Below are 7004 nucleotides of genomic sequence, written 5' to 3' on the forward strand. Positions count from 1 at the left end.
AAGCTAGTTGGAGTTCAGTTGCAGCCTTGGCTTTCCTGGTTTGCTCCCTGCAGGACTGGACCAGTGCAGAATAATCCTCCTTGGAAGTGAATCCCATCCTCCATACTTTGTAGGAGAATGTGACTTAAAGTTATATCTACAGAGGGGCAGAAACAGGAAAGAGGAAGTCAGGAAGAAGAAGATTTTGAGTTGGAATGCATGGCAATGGAGAAGACACCACAAGGAATAACAAGAAAGGAAGAGAGTGAAACTTCAGTAGTCAAGAGACAGAGGAGGGAAAAGAAGGAAAGATAAGTGGAACAAGTGACTTTGAGACAGATAAGAGAGAAAGGAAAGAGCAGAGAATGATACAGGAAGAAGGAGGATGAGGAGAAAGGAACAATACAGGAAGAGGACAGAGCAGAAGAAAGAACAGGAGCCAAATTAGAAAAAGAAAGAATCATGTGCTAGGAAGCTTAAGGCAGCAGACAAAGAGAGAAAGGGGCAGAAAGATGGGCTGACAAAAGGCTCACTGGAGCTAACATGGTCTGGGACTAATGGAGAAGTGAAGGGAGAACGGGGGAGTGGAATCATGTAGAAGATGGGGAAGGGGAACCTTTATTAAATGTTAAAGCAATAAAACAACTGACAAAGACTTTGGGAATGTGAAGTGGGAGTAGATTTGAGCTGACAGGATCAAGCAGACACATAGAAAACTTGTGAAGTGGTAGAAAAGTGAAATTGAAATGGACAAGCATGACTGTGTATCACATCTATAAATGTCAGAAGTGTGTTATCAAGGAAGAGATGGGATAATATTATGCCAATATTGAATGGGGTAAAAGTGGATATAATATGTTTGTATAAGTGTGGGATCCCATGGGAGATGGATTACAACCTTTTTGTAAAGAGATGGGGATGGGGACCACCAAGGTAAGAAGGGTCAGATGTAAACAAGGTGGCTGAAGTCACAATTGTGCTCAAAAGTGAAGAAGTGCAAGTGTGGCAAGTTCAAGTGATTGTGGAAGGGAAAGTGCAATGGGTAGTGGTGAAGCTTGAAAAGAAAGTGTTAGAGATTTTTAATACATATGCACCAGCTGAAAGAGAAGGAAGGATCACCCTGTTTAAGAAATTAAAGGTGTATGTAGGTGGAGGTGGGCAGCAAATTCTGGTGGGCGATTTCAATTGCGTTATCAAGGAGAGTGATAGGAGAGGTGATGGAGGGGAGGGGGTGCTAGACAGCTCATCAAAAGTACTCAATATAAAAAAGGAAGGAAATGTAATGGATGTATGGGCCAGTGAGAAGGTGATTATGAGGATGGAACCAAATGAGAGACAGGTGTCAAGGGCTGATTTTGTATTAATGTCAAATGAGCTAGGGATTGTCAAAAAGATCTTAGATGTGACCTTCAACGATCACTGGATGCTGAAAATGGAAGCGAGTTTAGAAAAAATCTAAGGTTGGGGAAAAGGGATGTGGAAATTAAAGGTTCAATTATTACAAATGAGAAGACCTGTGAAGAATATATAGGACTGTATAAAGGATGGAAGACTCTGAAGAGATTATACAAAAGCATCTGGGAGTGGTGGACTATGACAAAGAGAAGAACAAGGGATATTGGTTATTCTCAAGTGAGTGTCACTCTCCCATTTACTCATTTGTTTGTGAAAAATGCTACAGTGGTTGAGGAAACAAGTTGAAACATTTCTCTTTACCTCTAATACATTACAGGATACTTTTTGAAATCTGAAAAAATGTTAGACGACATTATAACCATTTCCTCTCCACCTCTAAGTATCTATTAAAGATAGTATTTAAAATTCTATAGTCATAGTTAGATTTTGGAAAGTGCCTATTGTTTCCTGAAAAGCAAATAGTCATTAAAACCTGAACAAATCCCTAGGAAAATTCAAGTTACTCTTTGACTTACATATAGTTTATAATCTCATAAACTATGAATTTTTGTGTCATACTGTTTATAAGTTATATTCATGTAAACAAAGTAAACATTATTATAAGGTACACTATAAGGGATACGTATAGGAAAATCTAAATAGTCTAGCCTAAAAACTCAGGGTTAACTCCGCTTAGTGCGTGTGTGCATGTGAAGAGAGGATCAAAAAGCCTTTCTATGTGTGGCATAGGGAGTAGAGAAATATGTGCACTCCTAGACTTTGCACCCAGGAACAACTGAAGTCATTATTGTTACAGAAAGAACAGAAAGCGAGTGGAATCAGTTTGACCTCCCTTGTTTTGCCCAGAAGAGGTGTTTCTTTACAGCAAAAGGGCATTCCATATCCTGTTAAGGGGCAAAAAGGCCATGCTCTCCAATAATTCAAAGTATTTTGGTGCCTATAGGACAGAAGTGCCAGCTGGAGAGAGAGACTTTCTGCACAGTATAGAGGGCGACTTTATGATGATCAATATTGAAGCCTAACTCTAACGAGGTGCACCCATTGCATTTTAATGAACAGTTAAATTCAGGCAATTGAAATAGTTTATGTTAGGAAACAGAGGATGGAGCCAGACTATTGCCTATGGGCAGAATACAAAAAGTAATAATCTGAAACTGCAATAAGGGAATTTTAGGTTGGATATTAAAGATGCTACCTAGAGCAATTGTATAGCCCTCATTATTGCACATTTTTAAATGCAGGGTAGACACGCCCAAGCGAAATGCTTTAAACAAGGATGACCTTGCCTTGAGCAGATGTTTGGACTAGATGATCTTTTGAGGTCCCTTCTAGGCCTTCCCTTTCTTTTTTATGATTTCAAATTTGGAATGAATAGTACCAAGCCACGCAAAAAAACAAAACTAAAAAAGCCAGCTGGGTCCTGGTAAATGATTATGTAAGCCCTCATAGTAATAAACTCTTCTTAGTAAACTTTAATTTGGTGCTAATACTACATCTACTATTAAGTCGCATGATACGAAGAGTTGTTACCTGGGACTCATTTCTCATCATTTCCAGTTATGATTTTTCCAATATATGTGCAGTAACCATAGTAAAATAACCTGCACTTATTTTGTAATTTAAGTCAGGAAAAATAGGGAAACTTCACCAGTTAGTAGGAACAAATAAACATTCAGTATTTCCAGACAAGCATAATCAACAATTGCAAAAAATGTAAGATTATAATTTAGTCTCTCTTTACATTAACACCTGAAGCAGACACCAGATGCTTACAAACTTGAGGCTCCTTACCAGTGTTATTTCCACTGTGGTCAGAGAGGGGTGATTCCATGCTGGTTAGGCCATTTCTCCTTGTCCACCCATCAACAAAGAGGAGCACATTGCACAGGTCCTTTTCAAAATCACACATTTTATAACCTAATCAGAAAGAAATGTTTTTAGAATCTAAATGGAATAATGGTTTAACTACAACCATAACCAAATAAATAGAAACAAATGGATGTATTATTGCCATTCTTCATTATTCACAAAGCGCACACAGAAATATTCTCAAATGTCTCACAGGACATACAAAATACATCCAAATGTTTTACTATGAACAATGAGAAAAGGCAACAAGTAGTGCAGTGGGAATAATAGAGGAAAAGGAAGAAAAGAAGTCAGTCTACGTGCCTAGAAGAGCTCATGTATCATCTTGCTACCAGGTCCATTCTACACAAAATATTCCTCTCCACCTATTTATGTAAAATGTGTGTTTAAATTGTATCAGGTAGCATGTAAGCAGATACAATAATGTTAAAAATACAGCAAACAGCAAACACCATCACTGCCATTTAATTCAAATGCTTCAAATACAGATTATCATTCACATCAACACTAGGCTCTTTCAAGTAGTAAAGAAGGTTCAGCACCAGCACATCACCATTTAGAACCTCTTTTTTTTCTAATCTACACCTCGGTTGCTGTCACTATAGCAAAACCTGATTTTTCAACAGCATGTTCGTTATTTTAACTAAACCTTCAAGGACCTAAACTGGGAGTTTCTGAGGGGCAGGGATGTATAATGGGAGGATGAGGCTCTTGGTATTTTTCACAACCTATTTTGAACATTGCATGAACATGTCCTAAATTAGATGAAGGTTCCCTTAGCCAGCTGGGGCGCTGCTTTGATGAGACCAAAGGAGAGACGACACCCTTGGCAAGAAAATGAAGCGGAAGGACAAAGGGCAGTACTTCATGTTTTCCTCCTGCTACCCTTTCCTTTTCTTTCTTCCTGATCTTCAGCATGTGTACATCAGGTCTGGGCTGCTTCTCTCACTCTCTTACCCTCCCCCTTTCCTGGGGAATTGAATGCTATATCCTGGCTGAGTCTTTCGTGACAAACTTATCTGCTATTGTGCTGTGGGGCGGTGATGCAGTCAATGTGCTAATAGCTGAATGGGGGGGAGGACTATTTGCTATTATCGACTTAGTTTCAACCGTAGCTGGCATGCAGACAAAACTGAGGTAAGCAGAGCAGCAACCACATGAAGAATTGCTGAGGCAGTACAAGGTATACACCTAGCAGTTTAAGAAAATATCTAAGCAACCCAGATCCCCTAGGGAATCCCTGGCAGTGCAGTCTTGGAGCCTTACAGTGTGAGGCTGCCAAAGTCGGCCCTGAAGCTTTAATTCACATTATGCTTCTAGCTTCAGGTTCAGGGATAAACAGGTTCATTTCTAGCGTGACAACATAGCAGCAGCAGAACCTATTGCAGAATATGAATTAAAGTCCCAGTGTGAGCTGTTCAATACGAGCATTTGTATTGTACTGCCTGCTAAAGCTGGACATTTTTCAGGCAAAACTTTTTTGCTGAAAAAACATACCAGTTTGAATCAACTGAAACAGCACAGCTACATGGGGTAAATTCACCAGATTGCTTTAGTTAAGCAAATGTTGGGAAAAAAGTCTAAAGATTTCACTGGGACATCTTCAAAACCACGCGAGTGAAAGAAAGTGTTTCATATGATCTGGAACTTTTCTTCTTCTTCTTCTTCCAGTTTTTGGTACATACAGCCTTCAGCTCCTGGAGTAGTGGAAAAGTCCCTTAGAATGGAGCAAAAGCCCACAGATTTGAAATGCACCAGAGTCTACCCCTTGCACACCCCCACTGAAAAGTGCAGATAGTTCTCTACCATGGGATTTTGTTTGCCAGCCATTTCCTTTTGCACAATACCAGACTGATTTCCTTGTATTGTTTTTTTAGTTCACAAGTTATAGGAAGTTAGTCACATTAAAGGAGGCATTTAGACCTTAAAGTCCCCTCTATGACAATTTCATAGGCCTTGTGGAGAGTGGAAGGCAGATGCGGTAAATCTCAACCTTAATAAGGATTTTGATACTGTCTCTTATTAAATTGTCATAACTAAACTATGGAAATATGGTCTACAGAAAGTTATAAAAGTAAGTAATTGTGCTCAACATCAAACTGGGAAGAAGTATTAAGTTGGGTTCCCCAGGAATTTACCCTGGGTCCACTACTGTTCAGTATCTTCATTCAAGACTTGGAGGATAGTAGTGAGTGTATACTTCGTAAATTTGTGGATGACAGGAAACTAGGTTGGGCAATAGATATTTTCATGAATAGGAATAGGATTAAGAATACCTTGATTAACTGAAAGCAGGTGAATTGAAATAAATAGGATGAAATGTCAAAAAGAAAAAAAATGCGAAGTACCAAAGAACAAACAATCAAGATACACCAAAATAAAGCAAGAAATAACTGGGCAGAAAATGACTGACAGCAAAGACGAATAGTAGTTAGAACATAATATTATTGGAGAAAAAGATAATAATATACCAGGATATATTAACAAAAGTATTTTATGTAAGTTACTAGGTCCAGTTTTGGACATCCCACTTCAAAAAAAATATAGACAATTTTCTACAGAAAGTGGCCAGAGAAGAGCAACAAAAAGTGATTAGAGGTCTAGAAAATGTGACATACGAAGAAATCCTTCAAAGATGGATGGTTTTGGTGAAGAACAGCCAGACCTACTGGAAATGAACAGGCTCAGAAAGTAGCAAAATGTAAAATTAGTAAGTATCCCAAACTATACTTGCAGTTTTTACCAATGGTTTTTCATGAAGTAATTAAAGCAATGTCTCTAGAATTTTAAGAGAATAGATATATCTATCCAGCCTAGGGGTGGGTCTGATAGCTTCCCAGCAGTGCCTGAATTCCTTTCTAGGTACCGAGCAGGGTGGTGTTAAATGCCTGAAATGGTTTCTGTTGTTCCTAGTGGCAGGGTCAGATAGGGCTAGTAGGTTAAAACAGTTCAGATCTGAGGTCCCTATTTGGAACTTAGGTCCTACACACACAAAAAATGGAAAGTTTCTGCCTTTATATCTAGTACAGTGTGGGACACCACTAATCTCATGCTGTCTACATCCGGTATGAAGAACTTGAACAGGTCAGCACTTTGGCTATTAGCTAAGGTTCCTCAGCAGCCTAGGGGCTACATGGCCTATGTACACAGCCTCACATAGTAAAAAGTTTTGACTATGGTGTTATTTTGGAACAACCCTGCGGGGTAGTTTAGGACAATTGCCTTAGTTGAAAAATAGTTTTGTATACAGAGTTCAAAGTTTCATTAAACTATACCATGGTAAATGTGACTTACTGTTTCCATGCCTACCTCAGTGCAACAGAATTAATATGTATAAAGTAAATGAAAATAACAGGCAGTGCTGGCATAGTTATTTATGATATATATTAATGTATAAATTAGCCCAACCATCAGCTCTTCTGTTTTGCTGTTTTCATCCTTGATATAATGCAATATCTTTCTGTGGCTGAAAAGTAGGTCAATGGTTTATCAAACATGCAAGCAGTGCCATGCCATTATGTCCTTCCTTTACATGGAATACTCTGAATTGCACTCAACTTTATTTCAAGAGATTTCTCTGATGTAAAAAAACAAATTAAAATCAACAAGTACAAAATAAAAAGCACAGCTCTTTTTAAAATTAAAACTCTGGATCATTCATGATACTTTACACATATATTCACTTAATTTTCACAAAAGATCTAACTTGGAAGTTATGCAATATAATTTTTGCACAATAA

The sequence above is a fragment of the Gavialis gangeticus genome, unplaced genomic scaffold, assembly GCF_001723915.1.
Source record: "Gavialis gangeticus isolate Ggan-Ray unplaced genomic scaffold, GavGan_comp1, whole genome shotgun sequence".
Lineage (NCBI taxonomy): Eukaryota > Metazoa > Chordata > Crocodylia > Gavialidae > Gavialis > Gavialis gangeticus.